This window comes from Carya illinoinensis, chromosome 15 (genome assembly GCF_018687715.1).
Source record: "Carya illinoinensis cultivar Pawnee chromosome 15, C.illinoinensisPawnee_v1, whole genome shotgun sequence".
Taxonomy (NCBI): domain Eukaryota; kingdom Viridiplantae; phylum Streptophyta; class Magnoliopsida; order Fagales; family Juglandaceae; genus Carya; species Carya illinoinensis.
In genome coordinates, this window is record NC_056766.1 from 24,732,501 (window position 1) to 24,733,645 (window position 1,145).

Consider the following 1,145-nt stretch of genomic DNA (forward strand, 5'->3'; position numbering starts at 1 on the left):
GCTAGAGAGCAAACGAGAACGTAAGAATCACCCCCACGTTAACGAGCCCAAAAAATTTCGTTTAGTGGCACCCAAGTTCAACCCATGGAAGCAAGGTCGACATCATCCGAATACCACCAAGAGCAACAATGTGCGTAGCACTGGGTGCCATAACACCATCCGCCGTGCACAGTCATGTTGCCAAGGAAGCACCCTAACGAATAGGCCCAACCGCCATGGGGTCAACTAGAGCACCGGGGGGCTCGAAAACGTGAGAAAGCCCCTAGCATCAACGATTGCCCCCCATCAACAAGCCCATGCGTGGCACGAAGTGCCACCATATCCTTCCCTAGAGCACAAGCTTGTTGCTAGAGAGCAAACGAGAACGTAAGAAACACCCCCCACGTTAACGAGCCCAAAAAATTTCGTTTGTTGGCGTCCAAGTTCAACCCATGGAAGCAAGGCCGACATCATCCGAATGCCACCAAGAGCAACCGTGTGCGTAGCACTGGGTGCCATAACACCATCCGCCGTGCACAGTCATGTTGCCAAGGAAGCACCCTAACGAATAGGCCCAACCGCCATGGGGTCAACTAGAGCACCGGGGGGTTCAAAAACGTGAGAACATAAGAATCACCCCCACGTTAACAAGCCCAAAAATTTTCGTTTGGTGTGCATCCCGGTTCAACCCATGGAAGCAAGGTCGACATCATCCGAATACCACCAAGAGCAACCGTGTGCGTAGCACTGGGTGCCATAACACCATCCGCCGTGCACAGTCATGTTGCCAAGGAAGCACCCTAACGAATAGGCCCAACCGCCATGGGGTCAACTAGAGCACCGGGGGGCTCGAAAACGTGAGAAAGCCCCTAGCATCAACGATTGGCCCCCATCAACAAGCCCATGCGTGGCACGTAGTGCCACCATATCCTTCCCTAGAGCACAAGCTTGTTGCTAGAGGGCAAACGAGAACGTAAGAATCACCCCCACGTTAACGAGCCCAAAAAATTTCGTTTGGTGGGGCTCGACAATGTGAGAAAGCCCCCAACATCAACGGTTGCCCCCCACCAACAAGCCCATGCGTGGCACGTAGTGCCACCATAATCCTTCCCTAGAGCACAAGCTTGTTGCTAGAGAGCAAACGAGAACGTAAGAATCTCCCCCAC